The following is a 19,132-nucleotide window of genomic DNA, read 5'->3' as shown; positions in this document are numbered from 1 at the left end:
AAAAGTCAATGTATTCTATGGAGAAATTTGTGTACCTCATGATCATATTTTTCATGGCCTCTAGTCCCTTATCGTGGGGTATACTGGAATATAGGGCTGACACGTCAATGGTTAACCATTGATAGTCAGGATGCCATTCAACTTTCTCCAATTGTTGGAGTAAATGTGTACTGTCTCTTATGTAACCCGGAAGAGATGTTACAGACACAGATGCAGGCACCTCAGAATGCAGTCAGGCAACTACCAACACCAGCCAAGAATCTTTAATATTAGAACAAACTGTCCCCCCAGAATTACAATTAACCAACACAGCTAGACCAGCTTTAGCCACTTTAGTCAAAACACCAAAACAGACTAGTACACCTAAAAGTACTGCCAAGACACATAGATACCCCAGCAGGGCAGCCTCCAAAACAAAGAAAAAATAGATAATGTCATAAACCTATCTGATCATTCTCTTTCACTAGCACAAATATCTATCTTGAATAAAGGTCTCACGTTTGCTCCTAGCACTGACTTTGATGTATTTTCTACAATGGTAGATGTGAACAGATTAGTACGTAAATTCACATTAAAGAAACACTTTTTTCATGTAGATAACACTTCCACCTCCCCTATCATCACAGACCCCTATCCCAACAACCCTAATATAGGACTAACCTACAAAGACCAAAGTACCTTTAATTCACTCATATCCCTACAAAATAATGATCAGAGACACACTCCAGCACACACCGGCAAGGCTAATAAAGATAACTCCTATTTTTACCCCATTCAATCTAGGAGTCCCTGCATAGAAATGTATCAAGAAGCAGTAAAAAGAGATATTATTAAATTACATGATGAGACAAAGACATTACACAATACATTTAACAATATCTCTCGCATGGAGAGACTGGCTTTGAAACAATTACAAGACAACCCCAACATAGTGATTACCCAAGCGGACAAAGGGGGAGCCGTAGTGGTACTTAATACCACTGATTACCTCAGGGAAGTCAATACCCAATTGAATGACGACAACACATACATTAAGTTAAATTCAGACCCCACACTTGGGTACACTAGGGAACTTGTGGATTTTTTGGATACGGCATTGGAAGAGGGTTTCATCACACGTGACGTTTTTGAACGTCTTCTTATAGATGACCCACTGATACCTACTTTCAGGGTCGTTCCCAAAATCCACAAAACACTTTTCAGCCCACCAGGGCGTCCCATTGTGGCTTGCATGGGCTCTCTATGTGAAAAACTAGGAGCCTGGTTGGACTCTATGATACAACACACAGTAACATCTCTTCCGGGTTACATAAGAGACAGTACACATTTACTCCAACAATTGGAGAAAGTTGAACGGCATCCTGACTATCAATGGTTAACCATTGACGTGTCAGCCCTATATTCCAGTATACCCCACGATAAGGGACTAGAGGCCATGAAAAATATGATCATGAGGTACACAAATTTCTCCATAGAATACATTGACTTTTTAGTCTCAATCACAAGGTTCCTACTTACCCACAACTACTTCATCTTCGGGGAAGCTTTTATTTACAGAAATGTGGCACAGCCATGGGGGCAAAATTTGCCCCCGCTTATGCAAACTTATATATGGGCTGGTTTGAGCTCAACCATATATTCTGTGAAGGCTTCCCCTTTGAGGACGGAGTAGTTGTGTATGGTCGCTTCATAGATGACCTGCTGGTCATCTGGAACAAGGACAGCCATAACAGTGCTGTCTCTTTTGTGGACTGGTTAAATACCAATGATCTTAATCTGAAATTTACCCATGCCATAGATGATAACACTATCCCATATCTAGATCTCCAACTAATAGCAGGTAATCAGAAAAATATAACTACCACCATATTCAGAAAATCCCTATCTAGGAATACTATCCTTAGAGCGGATTCCTGTCATGTGGGCCACACCACCAGAGGCATACCTAAAGGCCAGTACATTAGAGCCCGCAGGAACTGTTCCACACTCCAAGAATATAATATTCAAGCAAACCTTATCACTACAAGGCTACAAGAAAGAGGCTATAAAAAAGACCTCTTATTATCAACAGCCAAAAAGGTCAGTGAAATGGATAGAAAAAAACTACTCTCAGGCTTTTACAAACAAAAAGACACAACCACCCAAATCACCTCACAAACTAACAATGTAGTGTTTTCAACAGCCTATAGCAAACAATACCATAAAATCTGTGACATAGTCCTAAAATACCTACCGATACTTCAAAGCGATAACCAATTACAAAACATTACCAAGAAACACATTAGATGTGTAGCTAAAAAGGCCCCTACTATAGGCGAAAAAAATCAAAAAACATTTTTTCAACAAACCAAGTACATCTACCAACTGGCTATCTGTCTCAAATGGCTTTTACAGATGTGGTCACATCTGTAAAAGCTGCAATTACACCAACAAAACAGAGCATTTCACATCCTCACAAACAGGTCTTACTTATCGCATCAAACATCGAATAGACTGTACCAGTACCTATGTCATCTACCTAATAACATGCCTACAATGTTCGGCTCAATACATAGGACTCACCTCTCGTCTTTTAAAAGACCGTATTAGGGAACACCTCCTCTCCCTAGATGAAGACAAACCAAAAACTCCAGTCGCTAAACACTTTAGAACTCATGGACTACACACAAAACATTTGTTTCACTTCATAGGTATTGACCATATTAGAAGGGACATCAGGGGTGGTGATAGAATGGGTAAATTACTTAGGCAAGAGGCATTCTGGATCTTTACTCTTCAAACCAAATATCCCAATGGCATCAATAAGAGACAGGACCTAGATTTATTTTTGGACAAGTGATGAGGCACAGTGCATCCCCCCCATTGTCATACACTTGCCCATACTTAGGACCCTGGCCCCTTTTCAAACAATCGTGAACCAGCAGGTCATCACATACTTGACCATTGTCACAGTACTTAAGTTTGAATATGAATTTAGCCCATCCAGGTTGTTGATATATCCAATATAGGAAGTAGATACTCATCCACAGATTCATTTAGTAAATTTGATTATATATCTTACTTCCTTGGAAGGGAAATAGAGTAGACTGTAGGTAGATAATTCGTAAAAGAATTTTATGCCCTTCTACATTTAGCTACACTGCATAGGCCGGCCCAAATCATATATAGATTATTAGACATCTGCAGATTAGGCAAAAACATTACTAATAGAGGTACAAGTTGTAGCTTTTATAGAAGAGCAGTAAAGTAAAGAAAAGGAAAAAAACTAAGTTTTATTATTTGTTTAGCCACACAATTTTTACTTTAGTTCATTTTGTCATATACAAGCAAAAACCTTTTTAATTAATTTTTCTATTACTTATCCTTTTCCCCCCTTTTTTTAGACATTTAACAAGCTCCTTTAGTGTTAAACTTATACATGAGTTCCTCATGTATATGGTTCTTTAGTGTTCTACATATTATTATTCAGTAGAATTGGCGGCCGCATCCCAATAGTCAAAACACAATGTTCTTTTAATTTTTCCTTCTTTCAATCACTAACCATCAAATCTGACATTCATTAGCAACCGTCAGCTGTTACCATCAATATTAACCAACAATTTTACTTTATTTGATTGTTTGTCATTTTAATTAATTTTCTTTTTCCTTTTAAGAAATTAATCTTGACTCCAGCGGCATAGCTACAGACATCCACGCCATTCTCTTCTTATTTTTATTTTTCACAATTAGGTCGTTTTCTTTACATATTAGTGCATAACTCATATATAAGTATAATTCCCCTTTCTGATTATTATCAGTTGAGAAGGAATGTTATGCAAGTAGGCAACAATAAGCATGCACTTTATAAACAAAAAAGTTTTTATTTTCTCCATTTGCACTTGTAACACAAACTAGATTATTTGTTATTCATGAGTCACGCACAATATGCTTAATAGCACCAGCACCTGGTCAAATGTATTTTAAAACGTTCCTGATTGGTTAACACTTTGTATATCACCTCACCTGTTGAACACACATGTATGATCTCTGATGAAGCGCATTGCACATGCGCGAAACGCGTCAGTTCAATGACACCTCACCTTGTATACCACTGAGTGTTCAATCACTTATGCCTGAATAAACCACCTGGTTGAAATTGATCCTGCAGTCTTCAATCTTTTGTTGTTCCTGTACATATGGCTAGCGAGCCCTGAGGACTGGATCTTGCACCTATGGTACTATATCCTTGGCTAACTTAAAGAGGTTTTTTTCACGCCTCTATTGACCCCTCGGTCTGTTTTTCTTTGCTATACCCTCTTTTTTTCACCTAAGCAGACATACTCATCCCAACGAAGAGAGACAGAAGCGCTCCTACCCGCAACTACCAATTGGGTAACTTTCCCGCACCAACGTCACCTACAGAGGAGGAGTCAGACGCGGCATCACCCGCGCTTCCCAAGGACGTCACACAGCACAGCTAACCGGACGACTGTACTTCCGAAGGGACAGAAATAATAGAGAGCAGCGCGGACCGCCGCGAGGACAAAGAGCGATTGCTGGTGAGTTGATACCGCATTCGTAAAGATACAGCATTGAGGACTAAGAGCGTTTGCTGGTGAGTTGATACCGCATTCGCAAACACAGCTTTTAAGACACAGTATCGTCTACAGTACTCACTTTGTTCAAGATTGCTCGCATCAAATTACTAGCAGACCAGACAGAGAGAGGGGAGAGGCTCAAATCACTAAACAATATACAGCTTTTTGTTCAACAGCTACATATAAGGACTTCCACATAACCTTTCTAGCCAAGTACCACTTAACAACCTAGGACTATGCACATCTCCTGTTGTTTTATATAAATAGATAGATAGATGTATATGTGTATATCTCTATATCATTGACATCAATTGTGTTAGAACATTTTGCTTTCTACATTTGGTAACTCATTATAGGTGCCCCCTAGGGACTTTAGCTATATATTGGCACAGGTTGTTTAGTACTAATGTTACCATTAAGGCTATACAGGTTCTCTGATTTCAGTGGGAACTAATATTCACCAGCACATACTTCCGGAGGGCAATACACCTACATTCCTTTATAAGGAAGAGTACACAATATGATTCTATACACGCCCGGAAAAAGCCTTGGAAAAGGTGAAACGTACGTAGGCAAGCTCCCTACACCTTGGATATACCAAAAATGGTTGGCATCACTGTTGGCTTTTAAACGCTTAGTGAGGTAAATTACCGCAATTGGCTTGATAAGGGAGCAGGCGTTGGGCTATGACACCCAACATCTCCGTAGCTTAGTTTGACAGAGGTGACTCTGTTGCTGGCTATGTATGAGATTTAGCACACTCTCGTCAGTATCAAAGATAGCAGTTCTCACCTTCTTTGCCAGATTGACCATTGCCGTAACTTGTTAGCCAGTAGTAGGAGCAGGCTTCTGCTAAGGATTCCGACATCTCTGTGGCTAGGATTGCCTGTAGGGCTAACTGGACAGGCTACCAGTGAGGATTTTATGTGATCTGGAGGAACTTCACCACAATAACCAGTGAGGATTGACCATCAAGCGCACATAGGAGGACTATGATATGACTTTCTATTTTGAAGACTTTGTGCCTTCCATGTTTGTGCTGTAACACATTAAGCTAAGTAGCGTTTTGTTTAGTCTTTGCCCTACAGTTATTATATGATGTGGTTCTCAGTCTGTATTTCAGCAGCGACTTTTCTCTGTTGTATATTCATTGGTAATTTTTTCATTTTGTACAGAATATATAATTCTTACTTTATTGTATATTATCATTGTCATATGATAGTGTTTTGTGTTCACTAATATAGAGGATAATCTTCCTCTGGTGATTAAAAATGGTTCAACACTTGACAAGAGTGCTATTGTGAGATCTCTTTTTTCTTTTTGATGTATCCCATATTAAACATTTAGATCTCAGCACCGGTATATACCTTTAACTTTTGTCAAAACCCCACATTTGTCCTGAGCTAAGTATTTCATTTAAAACTTCTCTGTCTGTGTCTCTGTTTTTTGTGTGCTCTAAAATGCAAGTATTAGTCTATATTTATTTAAAACAAAACAACTATTACCTATCAGTAAATCAACAATGCTGTGAGTGCTCTGTATTACTTCACATTGAAGGAGTGCAATCCAGGGTGTATCTTATAGCACCTCCAGTGTGTCAATGCCCCATAACAAAATGCAGCTAAACAATAAAAAACAGTGTCCTATATGTATAGAAGAGGGCAATGGGTATATTAGCCATTATCTCACTCCTCACTTTCAGGAACGCTGAGCGTACTCCCCTTTGTGGTGCCTCACTGGCTCTTACCTGGGGTTGGAATGTATCCCGCACGCTCCAGCTTCTTCGAGATAAGGCGCCTGACCTCCACTTCTCTTCTGACGCCAACTGACACTGTGTGCGGCTCCTGCCGCAGCTGCCTGTATTTCCTGGTTCCTTCCTATTGGAGATATGCTGAAATGATGCGTATCAGCTCCCTTTATACACCTGGGTCAACAGCTTAGATCTGCACAGACTTCCCTGGCCCCTCCAAGCTCAGGATAAAAAGTAGCATAAACAAATGATGATAGGCGATATACATCAAATATATCACTTCATAGATAGCTTTAAACTATACCTCTCTGGACATGCAATTTTAGAGTTATAAGGAACGGTTAAACCCTGTATTACAAACTAAATGATCACAGTATTTCATATATAGCACTCAGTGTTTATACATAGTCCAGTTATTAAACAATATAAATCACTTTTGATTTTAGTTCATAGTGAAGAACCACGCTTAGATGTTTACAAAATTAACCTTTAGCTATTATTTACACTATACAATTAAGCTTTGCCTAATTTTCTGATACTCTATAATAATCTGTATTAAGTATTTATAATAGCGGTTTATCTTTTAAACTTTAATATAAAATAAAATGTTTTGCCCAATTAGCTTTGTTTAAAAATCTTTAGGCACTTTGTGTTCATACTTATGTTTAGTAAAATAAAAAGCTTAAACCTTATCACAATATATAAGTTTGCTGAACATAATAAATTATAATGTTAGAATCTTGTATTTCATATAAACCCTTACATCACATTGTATCACAAGACAGTCTCCGTTCAAACTCTTATAATCAATTAGGGTTGGATTTTAACATATTAAATGTCTTTATCTTAGGCTATTCATTTTGGCCACGCTTAGATAAATATAGAATTACAAAAATCCAACAAGATATTCCCGGAAGAATAAAAGGACATATTGCTTAAAGCATATAAAATAGATTAAGCTTAATGTTGTTAAACTAAAACTACAGGTGTTAGGACAGAAGGCATGGTCTATGATTACGGCAAAACCATTTAGCCGAAACGCGTAAGACTGCTGTTGTCTTGTATATATTTTTTGTTATATTTTATTTAAGCCAATAAAAAGGAATATTTTACAGCAAAAAGGATTGCCTATCATCATTTGTTTATGCTACTTTTTATCCCGAGCTTGGAGGGGCCCAGGAAGTCTGTGCGGATCTAAGCTGTTGACCCAGGCATGTAAAGGGAGCTGATACGCATCATTTCAGCATGACAATGGGACACTGATAATCAAAACAACAGGGTAGGTATAAGATACAACGCTCAAATCTCAAATGCTACTCCCAAAAGGTAAGTGCACCTCCTAACATCAAACCAAATTAGACAAAGAACAAGGGGATATGGGAACGCGCTGTGAAAAACAGCATATGAGAGGTAAAGAACTATATAAGGAATGTAGATTACACAAGCTTACAATAAAAGTTTATAAATGTATTACAAATATTTGTATTACAATAAGCGATGCCGGCATCTGATACAGAGTAAAATAGTACAATTAAAATAGGATAAGGATCAAAATATAATGTGAAACATCAGTGTGTAATGATGTAAGTAGCTGAAAAAAAATATGTTGCAAAATAACACAATGTTAAAATTGAAACAGAGTCAATGTTACCGTCCTTAACACAATCAGGCCAGTGATTAGAGTGTTTGGTCCAGCTGTTTATATGAATGCAGGTATAACTTGGGTGATTCCCTCTGCGTTGTTTATAAAACAGCGAAAAACTTGCAGAATCTTCTGGCTTGTATCCAATGACTGTGAGTCAAATTTCAAAGACACTTTCACAGCCGTATTTGCGGGATGTCCCGTGCTGTGTGCCTGTTCCAGTCAGGAGATTAAATTGCAGGAGTAATGATAGGCAACAACAAACTTCGTTTCTTTGAAGTTAAAATGAATCAGAATGCTTTCAAAAAATGTGGGTCATGGGTGGGAATTACGCATATAGAGTCAATTCATATATTAAAGTGGCTCAATGCACCGCACCTACCGCATATGTAAGTCAAGCAGATGTATTGCAAGTAAAGTTTGTAACAGCGTCCATATTATTCAGATTCCAGTGCTGGACATAAGAAAGTAGATCATGGGTATGATGGTATTTCCAAGAGAAAAACAACTCAGTGAATTAGAGTTGGTCTCAACCACGTTACCTACTACTTATTTTCACAAGTTATGAGCAAATTTCTATGTGTTTCAGCCTAGTCAGGCCTTTATCAAGATGCTCATTATGGTCTTTCATGAATTTAAATACACTGTGGTTCTCTGTGATTGGATCAGAGAGGGTCATGTGATTAGATGAAAGAAAGTCATATGACTTTGTTTTACCATGATTTTTCACAGTTTAATCAGCATTCGTTATATGTTTATAGATACCTCAACATTTTGTTCTATTTTGATGAATGTTAGAACTAATGGGGATTGGAGTAAAAGCATTTAGATTATGCAGTAGATCTATATACCAGAGATAATACCAGAAAAAATTGTACATGAAATATTTACATGAAAGATTATGCAAAAATATATATATATAAAAAACACGAGCAATACGTATTTGCAACAAAAACTTTTTTTTTTTTTTTTTTTTTTAATTCTTTTTATTAAGGAAACACAGGTACAGGGAAAATATGTGTGCACATACAGGATAGAGTTATAAATATATTACACTTCACACTCTGGAATAAGTGTCACATATATAACATCAATATACTATCAAAGGTGGTACAGATGTTATTGTTGATACAGAAAGAAAATAATATGATAAGATAATCTCCATTCACAACATAGAAATCACCTACCATAATCCTTGCAGAGCCTTTGTAGCATATCAAACAGATAAGAGGTTAACTAATATATTAAGTGTGTATGGGCTGCACAAATTTGGGTAATCAGGTACCATTTAAAGTTGAACCCGTGTTTCCTAATTTTAGAATAACTACACACAAAAAAAAAAAAAAAAAACCAACAAACCAAACACAAAAATAATAATAATAAAAAGTAAAAAATAAATAATAAAAAAAAAAAAAAAAAAAAGGGGAAACAAAACAAAATCAAAACATTAGTCAACAATATTAACAAATGGAGTGAGATGGTGGGGTTCAGCTTGGGAGACTTAAAAAGTCCATTAATAGCTATATCAGTGTCTAGACTATATTGTGGAATTAAGGTAAATGTTTACAATACAAGAAACTGGGCATTATCTGAACATTAACATAAAGATATGTATAGCGTTGCCCTTTGAGCTAAACCTTAGTAAGTGAATGTTTTTACAATGTTAAGTGAGGTAAACCAAACGACTTCAAGCCCTGAAGTAAAATACACAATACTCCATATCGTGTGAAAAGTGAGGTGGGTAACAAAATCTATTGCATTAGACACAAGAAGAGTGCTGTCAGTATAAAAACTGGAAAGTTTCAGTATAGTACCCCAGAGTTTGCACATTGTTTAAGAATAAAGCAATAAAGTGTAACAGCATGTTTCTGCACATAATATAGGGTATACAAATATGTGAAAGATAATGTGCATCTTGCAAAGTGATAGCTGTGACAGCATTGAGAAAGAGTTAACAAACAGACTCTATGTTATTATGAGGTGTATATTCAAGAGATAATGCAGGCAAAACTTGTTAACTTATCTGTCAAAACTACAGGCAACATGTCACAGATAAAATGCTGGTGCCGTCTCTTTAGAGCAGCGGCTTGTGAAATTCCAGCAGCTATGGGGGGTGGCTAGCATACCATAATGCTGCAACGGACATCATCTAAATCCTGTGCGAGCAGAGAGGAGGAAAACCATAAATAACGTGATGACATGATATATAAACGTTACGGTTATCCTTGAAAGGAATTTGTTAAGCACTACCTCTTTGATCAGGAGCTTGCCCCAGACGCTAAAACTATTACACTGAAAGAGCTCCATAGCTTTATAACACCAGGACTGCAATGATCAGGATATGTAACTGTCAGTTCTCTGAAGTATCTGAGTTTTTTTTTTTTTCCTGTTTGTTTTTAAACAACAATATATACCAGCAGGTAGTTATATTTGCCTACACAGCTTATAGAGTAAACGAGGGAGAGCTGCCCACAAGATCATATGGAGCAATGTGTATGTCTCCTAATATTGCAGCGAGTATAGTAAGTGGCTAATGCACTGAGTCTCAGATACACTGAGATTGAAATAGAGGATGGTTCCAGTTACTATAAGTGCCGCTACCCCAGCATATAGTTCAAAATGTACTAAAATCCAATGTAGAAAACTGATATGTTATACATTCTAATGGACAAAAAGAAAAAAGCAGAAAAACTGTTTGCTATTTTTTTTAACAAACAAGGAGCCGTGAACAGGCATAAAACGTCCTGATTAAAAAAAAAAAAAAACAAAAAAAAAAAAACCCCAAGACAGACAAAACACAAAAACAAAAAAAACAAAAACCCAACAACAACATTAGGACAAGTTAAGCAATAGAACATAACAAAAAGGATTAACATTAATCTATTCAGAAAATAACAACTTGACAATTTGTCCCCCGGCTTATTTGTGTTCCAGAACGGCTGTAGAAGTGCTGAACCTAAGCAGCAGATTTTAACACAGACATTGCAGCCGCTGTATGTCTTAGTGGTATAAATGTGCGCTCTAATCCCTATAAACACATTTTTTATTCTATCTGCTGATCTGAGCATAATAAAAATAAGAAATAAAGCATCCGCCATTACCAAATATAGACAAAGTGAAACAACAGAACCAAAACAATAACAGGAGGCATGAAACAATAACAGCACACTGTAGTAGGTTGGTAGGCTGGCTTCCTATTAATTGCTATGGAATAAAATAAGTACTGTAAGAAGCCCTGTTAAATTTTTTCCTGACAGTGTGCATCATGGAAATAAGTCGGGTTATTGTTTGAAGTGCAAAGCAGCTGATCAAAGTAACAGAAGTATTCACTTAGCAGCCATAGGGAACAGTTAGATTAGAGTCCACCGGCGTTAGCCCACTCCTGCCCTGGATAGAGCGAGCAGTTCGTGGTATGAATCTGGTGGCCATCTCAGCTGCGGTAATTGAAGAGATTGTTCGGCTGTGCTGCGTTCACAGATGCCCAGTGTAGACAAGCTTATCCCGCTGGTATAGTCAGCCCTCTCAATTAAGATGCTAGGAGAAACTCTCCTCGAGATAGGAGGTATGTACATTTGGGTGTCTGTGGGGCATTCCATAAACGCAGAGGCCAGCTGCGTATCAAGTTTAGAAGAAACTGTCTGCATTAGGATAGACATAGGTGGTGTCTCAGTGGTAAGTCGTCCTATACATTGGGCCTGAGTAGAATTCTTCAGCGGAGTGAAATACCCAGCCGCTCCTTCAAGGCAGTGCACCGGGGCGGAAGATGAATGTGGAGGAGGCAAATCCTTTTCCTCTTGGTCTGTTGATGAATGTTCCAAAGCAGGAGCGAGTGGGTAGTTCACTATGATAGAGCCATATAGATGAGTGCAGAGTAGATTTTGCGGTTTTCGATCTGGAGAGTAGGTTTGCGTGTATACCGGCTTACTGTTTGTAAAGTTAGGCTTCCCAGCAGCTTGTACCGCTTCACGTAGCCTCTCATAGCTCATAAGTATACGATCCAGTGAAGGCTGTAGAATTGCAAGTATCTGCACAGCCACGTCACACTTTGAATCCATTCCCTGAAGCAACGGTCCTGCAAATAATATATACAAAGTCCCTCGTGGGTTCTATTTTAGTCAAATGACTTCCGTGGAAGAAAAGAGTGATATATTTCTATCTGCCTGAGGTTCCCGGACAGCTTTCCTGTCAAGGGAGATGCAGATGGCATAGAATGATGTCAATATAGTTTAGATTAAAAGAAGAGTTCTTTGGAGCAACAGAAGCTCGCAGCCATCTTCTAGAGCCGCCCACCGGAAGTCCGCAACAAAAACTTTTTTAGTGGTGGTTAGGTTGTGTGTATAGTTAACTCTAAAAAAATATTAAAGTGAAATACTATAGACATATGATAATATCAAAAACCCATCTTTATTTGAAAGACATATCTTTTTTTGACATATCTTTTTTTTGAGAAGCATATCCTTTTTTAAAAGACATCTTTTTTTGAAAGACATATCGTTTTTTGAAAGACATATCTTTTTTTGAAAGACATATCTTTTTTTGAAAGGCATATCGTTTTTTGAAAAACATATCGTTTTTTGAAAAACATATCGTTTTTTGAAAAACATATCGTTTTTTGAAAAACATCGTTTTTTGAAAGATATATCATTTTTTGAAAGACATATCGTTTTATGAAAGACATCTTTTTTTGAAAGACATCGTTTTTTGAAAGACATATCACTTTTTTTTAAAAGACTTATCTTTTTTTGAAAAACATAACGTTTTTTGAAAAAACATAGTTTTTTGAAAAGCATATTGTTTTTTGAAAGACATATCGTTTTTTGAAAGACATATCTTTTTATGATAGTCAGATCTTTTTTTGGAAGTTTTTTTAGGTTGTTAAATCTATTTTTGGAAGGCATATAATTTATTAAGGTACTTTGAAGTCTAGATTATAAAATTGAGGTCTAATTCAGAATTAAGACCATACGGGTGAAGACTTTTATAGTTGTATATGAATTCCGCTTCTTTCTTGGTGAGGAGTGTGTTCATATTTCCTCCTCTATTGCCTAAATTCATCTTTTTAATTCCCCAGAATTTGAAATGTTTCAGGTTACTAGAATGTTTCTCTTTAAAATGTGCATAAAGATTAGTCTCAACAGATTAGTGTTCGATTTTTAATATGTGTTCACGTATTCTGTCTTTTAACATTCTGCTCATTTATCCGAAGTAAAATAATTTACAAGAGCATTGAATGCAATAGATAATGTTTTTGTCCGTACATCTAATCAGTGGTCGTGGTGGACTTAATTTCTTTTATTTTTGAGCTATATTTGCAGGACTTGCATGAGTTGCACGGGTAGAAACCAACAAGTGTTTCACCTTCGAGATCTCTATCATTTTTCGTTTTATTCTTTTTGAATTAGCTAAGTGAAAGCCAATTCTTTAGATTTTTTGTTTTTTTGAAAATAACATCCGGATGATTTTTTAATCTGTGACCTAGAACTTGGTCTTGTTTTAGGAGATATCAGTGTTTTTTAAGTATCTTTTTTATCTCTGAATGTTGTACACTATAGTTAGTGATAAAAGGTATGAATAAATTGTACAGGTTATTTTCCTCTAAGATGTGCTTTTTTAGAGGATTTCTTTTTTCTTTGGTTTTTGTGGTCAAAAGTGATTCTCTGTCTATATTGGCCACTTCTTTCTGTGTCCTCTCTATTAGTCTAGGGTCATATCCTTTTTCAATGAATCTGGTACTAAGGATTTCTGATTGTGATTTATAGGTGTCTAAGGAGGAACAGTTCTTTTTTACCCTCATGAACTAACTTTTAGGGATATTTAGTTTCCACTGAGCCAGGTGACAACTTTCAAAGTGGACATAATTGTTGGCATCAATGTCTTTGAAGTAGGTTTGGGTATGTACCTGGTTATTTATTATTTCTACTTCAATGTCTGAAGAAGTGAATTTTATGACTACTGTAATCGTGTGTGAATGAAATGCCCATGTTGTTGGTATTGATATCTATCATAAAGGATTCAAGAAGCTCTATGTCTCCTCTCCATATTATAAAAATGTCATCTATGTATCTGCAATAGTGCACAAGGTTCGCCCCCCATGGGCCATTATAGATATTTTGTTCTTCAAACTGACCCATGAAAAGATTAGCATAACCGGGGGCGAACCTTGTGCCCATTGCAGTACCCTTTATTTGCAGGTAGATTTCTTCATTGAACATGAAACTGTTGTTGTTTAAAATAAAGTGGATGCAATCCAATATAAATTTATTTTGACTTATGGGTAAATTTTCATCTTTATCCAGATATGCTTTAATAGCTGATAGTGCAATGTTGGTGTACAGTGAGTTGACGTCACATGTCACAAGGATGTAATTCTCGTGCCAGGTAAGATTTTTGATATAATTTAAAAAATGGGTAGAGTCCTTTAGGTATGATGGTAAATCTACAACCTATTTTTGTAAAAAAAAGTCAACATATTGTGAGACATTGGACGAAATGGATTCAATCCCTGAAATAATAGGGCGACCTGGAGGGTTTGTGAGATTTTTATGGATTTTTGGGAGAAAATAAAAGGTAGGAAATTTAGGATGGGTTACAGATAGAAAATCAAATTCGGAATTGCTTATAATTCCTTTAGTCTTGGCCTCTTTTAGAATACTACTCAGTTCTTGTCCTTGTTTACTCAGGGGATTAATTTTGAGTCTTTTGTATGTTGATGTGTCGTGTAGAAGTCGGTTTGATTCCTCTATATAATAACTGGTGTCCATTATTACAATGCCCCCCCTTTGTCAGCTGGTTTTACTGTTATGTCTTTATTATTTTTCAAATTATTAATAACTGTAATTTCTCCTTTACTGAGATTATTTTTGAAATATTTATTTTCGTTTATTGAATCTAGATCTTTTTTGATGTTTTGTTCGAAAAGTTTTATATGTTCACTCTTTTCATTTGTTGGAAAAAAATATGATTTTTTCTTAAAATTTGTGTGAACAAAACTATCGTTTGTTGAAAAAGTATTATTTTGTAAAGGGTTCTTGATTAAATATCTTTTTAGCGTCAATTTTCGTATGTATTGATTGATGTTTATCAGAGTCTCGAATTTGTTCAATTTGCAAGAGGGAGCAAAGGATAACCCTTTACTTAGGACCTTTTCTTGTTTATCATCTAGGGTAATTTTACTTATGTTAAAGATACCAGTATTTTTGGGTTCTATTTTCTGAATGTTTTGTTTAGAGGTTCTTCTCCCTCTTCTACCTCTAGCCTTCTTTTGTTTTGAAAATTTCTTTGTGGTTTTATTGGTTCTATGTGTTCTTTTGAAGTCCCCGCTCTTGCGGGGGATTCCCCTAAAAAAGGAGGATTGTGAATAATTTCTGTTTGTTTACTGGTGTTAGAGTTCCTACTGTTGAAGTGAGTCCTATTCTTGTTCTGGTGTGGTGTGTGTTGTAATGCTGAGAGTCTATTTTTCAGTGGTATTCTCCAATTTTGGTTTTCATTGTGAAAATGTTCACGGCTTTCAGTATGATGATCATAGAAGTTTCTGTTTTGCCTATTGTCATAATTGTTCCTGTGTTGGAATATATTTCTATTGTCATAATAATGTTGGTCATATTGATGTTGTGGATGGGAATATCTATTGTAGTTCCTGAAATTTCTGGAATTATTATGATGGGATACGTAAGGAGATCTGTTATTGTAAAAATTAGTTTCTTCAAAATTTTGGGTACCTCTTCTTTGGTATGGTTCTCTTATAACGGGAGATATATATTGTTGATCAGGATGATCTTTAAAAGAATGTCTCTCTCTATTATCATCTCTCTGTATATTCTCCTTATTTGTGTAAGATTGGTAATAGTGGGACTGTCCCCTATTTAAGTGAGACTTTTTGTCTTTCTTATTAGTAGGATAATGTATTTTGGTATTGGGATTATTGCCACTTTTGCTAAATATTTGTGCTGGTTCTTTTCTAGAGTTTTGCACAACGTCACTTATATCATTAGTGGGATTTATGTTATCTGTGTTTTCTTCCTCATCTTTTCTATAGTCTTCTAAATCCCTATTAAATTTTGAGTTTTTTGTATGATAATGGTTTCCTTATGTTCAGAGAGTCTTTTAACAATTTCTGATTGTATGTTTTTATCTACCTCGTTAGTTTCTAAACTTGTCAGTTTATTTTTAGAAATATCTATCTCTTTTTTAATTTCCGTTAGTTGCATTTGTCTAGCCTTGATGATTATTTTCATCAAGTTTGTTGAGGCTACTTCCAACACCTCATACCATTCCTTAGACAGTATTTCAGGTAAAGTAAATGTACAGTTCTTTTTTAATCTAAGGCCTCTAGGTACCATTTTTTGATCTATATAATTTTGCGTGTATTTCATCTCAAGAACATATTTAATTTCTTTAAGGAGATTTTTCTCAAGATCATAGTATAAATCTTCGGTATTATCAATTTCTAAAAGATCATTTGTTGTGAGTTTTGTGTTTGAAGCAATATTTTTAAGAATTATATCTCTTTGAGCAAAGATATCCATAGTGAATGTCTGTATCTAAAAGATCAATTTAGTGTATACTGAGTGGTTCAAAGATGTATAAAGATAGGTGTAAAGGATAACCACCTAAGAAAGTGAAAAAATCTAAAATGTGAAGTCAAACCTTAAGTGCAGAATTGCGTGTCTAGGGGTAGTTAATCTAAGTGAGTGGATCTTATAACAGGAGGTATAAGTTAATCAAAACAATAGGGTAGGTATAAGATACAACGCTCAAATCTCAAATGCTATTCCCAAAAGGTAAGTGCACCTCCTAACATCAAACCAAATTAGACAAAGAACAAGGGGATATGTATTTCACTTTAATATTTTTTAGAGTTAACTATACACACGACCTAACCACCACTAAAAAAGTTTTTGTTGCAAATACGTATTGCTCGTGTTTTTTATATATATATATTTTTGCATAATCTTTCATGTAAATATTTCATGTACAATTTTTTCTGGTATTATCTCTGATATATAGATCTACTGCACAATCTAAATGCTTTTACTCCAATCCCCATTAGTTCTAACATTCATCAAAATAGAACAAAATGTTGAGGTATCTATAAACATATAACGAATGCTGATTAAACTGTGAAAAATCATGGTAAAACAAAGTCATATGACTTTCTTTCATCTAATCACATGACCCTCTCTGATCCAATCACAGAGATCCACAGTGTATTTAAATTCATGAAAGACCATAATGAGCATCTTGATAAAGGCCTGACTAGGCTGAAACGCGTAGAAATTTGCTCATAACTTGTGAAAATAAGTAGTAGGTAAGGTGGTTGAGACCAACTCTAATTCACTGAGTTATTTTTCTCTTGGAAATACCATCACACCCATGATCTACTTTCTTATGTCCAGCACTGGAATCTGAATAATATGGACGCTGTTACAAACTTTACTTGCAATACATCTGCTTGACTTACATATGCGGTAGGTGCGGTGCATTGAGCCACTTTAATATATGAATTGACTCTATATGCGTAATTCCCACCCATGACCCACATTTGTTGAAAGCATTCTGATTCATTTTAACTTCAAAGAAACGAAGTTTGTTGTTGCCTATCATTACTCCTGCAATTTAATCTCCTGACTGGAACAGGCACACAGCACGGGACATCCCGCAAATACGGCTGTGAAAGTGTCTTTGAAATTTGACTCACAGTCATTGGATACAAGCCAGAAGTTTCTGCAAGTTTTTCGCTGTTTTATAAACAACGCAGAGGGAATCACCCAAGTTATACAGCTGGACCAAACACTCTAATCACTGGCCTGATTGTGTTAAGGACGGTACCATTGACTCTGTTTCAATTTTAACATTGTGTTATTTTGCAACATATATTTTTTCAGCTACTTACATCATTACACACTGATGTTTCACATTATATGTTGATCCTTATCCTATTTTAATTGTACTATTTTACTCTGTATCAGATGCCGGCATCGCTTATTGTAATACAAATATTTGTAATACATTTATAAACTTTTATTGTAAGCTTGTGTAATCTACATTCCTTATATAGTTCTTTACCTCTCATATGCTGTTTTTCACAGCGCGTTCCCATATCCCCTTATTCTTTGTCAATGGGACACTGATACACCGGAGGTGCTATGAGATACACCCTGGATTGCACTCCTTCAATGTGAAGTAATACAGAGCACTCACAGCATTGTTGATTTACTTAACCTTACTTTCCTCTAGCTAAGTGTTCTATGTATATTTCTGCACAAATAAAAAAGAATTGGGGAGGACACCCATGTTTATTAAAAACTAGTTCCTATTTGGGTCTCAGGAACGGGCTCAAGTGTGATTTTAGCGGCTATTCTCACTACAGAGCCAATATTATCTAAGCTGCAATTATTATGGAATTATTACCACAGAAAGAAAGACTTCTACTCTCTGCAAACTACTGAGGATTGGAACAGTGACAGTTTAGATCTAGAGGAACTATTTAACTCTGATATTGATAACTTTAAGTTAACAGACTTATTCCAGACAATGGAGAAGCTGAAAACTAAAGAGCAAAGATTACGACTTGATAAGTGACTTTTTGAAAAATATATTAAAAGGGGAATGGTTCCAAGAGGACTAAGAATACAAAAGTTCCCCATGTTTGATGTGGAAGATAAGAACTTTATAAATGAGTGGAATAATGTACTAACGGAGTGTTCACTCTGATTGATGAGTCTGTTGATTAAGTATAAAGTTGACCAATTGTCTAAAATTAAGGATGAGATTATGAAAATTCAACTAGAACTTAATAAATTTAAAGGGACACTGAACCCAATTTTTTTCTTTCATGATTCAGATAGAGCATGCCATTTTAAGCAACTTTCTAATTTACTCCTATTATCAATTTTTCTTCATTCTCTTGCTATCTTTATTTGAAAACGAAAGCATCTAAGCTTTTTTTGGGGTTCAGACTCTGGATAGCACTTTTTTATTGGTGGATGAATTTATCCACCAATCAGCAAGGACAACCCAGGTTGTTCACCAAAAATGGGCCATCATCTAAACTTAAATTCTTGCATTTCAAATAAAGATACCAAGAGAATGAAGAAAATTTGATAATAGGAGTGAATTAGAAAGTTGCTTAAAATGTAATGCTCTATCCGAATCACAAAAGAA

The sequence above is a fragment of the Bombina bombina genome, chromosome 6 (genome assembly GCF_027579735.1).
Source record: "Bombina bombina isolate aBomBom1 chromosome 6, aBomBom1.pri, whole genome shotgun sequence".
Lineage (NCBI taxonomy): Eukaryota > Metazoa > Chordata > Amphibia > Anura > Bombinatoridae > Bombina > Bombina bombina.
This window is presented reverse-complemented; position numbering follows the sequence as displayed.